Consider the following 804-nt stretch of genomic DNA (forward strand, 5'->3'; position numbering starts at 1 on the left):
GTTTTCTGAATGTTGAGCTTTAAGCCAACTTTTTCACTCTCCTCTTTCACTTTCATCAAGAGGCTCTATAGTTCTTCTTCACTTTCTGCCATAAGCGTGGTGTCATCTGCATATCTGAGGTTATTGATATTTCTCCTGGCCAAAATATATTCATATTGACCTTGGTTCAACTGTCACGTCCCACTTGTGTGACCTTGAGCAAGTCACTGAAGCTCTCTAAGCCTCAGATGCATATTCCGTAAAAGACAAGACGTCAGGATCCATGTCAAAGTTTGAAACAATTATATGAAATGATGCATATAAAGTGCCTAACAGAGTACCTGGAATAGACTAAGTAGTGCTCAATAACGTTAGTTTTTATGAGTACATTTTATACGTAAGGTAAAAAGGAATTCCAAAAGTCAACCAGTAAAAGCAAGAGTTGGTAAACCATGTACCCAGGCCAAATCCAGCCTGCCACCTACTGTCACAAGTAAATTTTTGTTGTAACACAGCCACATTCCTTCATTTATGTATCGTTTTTCACAGCAGAATTGAATGCCTGCAATAGACTGCATGGCCTAAAAGTCTAACGTTCTTACACTGGGCCTTTACAAAGAATTTGCTGACCCCCAATACAAGGAGAAGAAATTTACTTGTCAAAGCAAAAGTAAGATTTGAAATGTGGGTGTAACTATTTTCTAGTCAAAAATGAAAAATGAAAACACAAAATCTATGAAGCCCTTCCTCTCACGTGATTTGGGGGGGGGGGGAACTAATAGCACTGGCTCAAACTGATGTGAGGAAGAGAGATGAGCAAGATGT

Source organism: Bison bison, unplaced genomic scaffold (genome assembly GCF_000754665.1).
Source record: "Bison bison bison isolate TAMUID 2011002044 unplaced genomic scaffold, Bison_UMD1.0 scf7180017864309, whole genome shotgun sequence".
Lineage (NCBI taxonomy): Eukaryota > Metazoa > Chordata > Mammalia > Artiodactyla > Bovidae > Bison > Bison bison.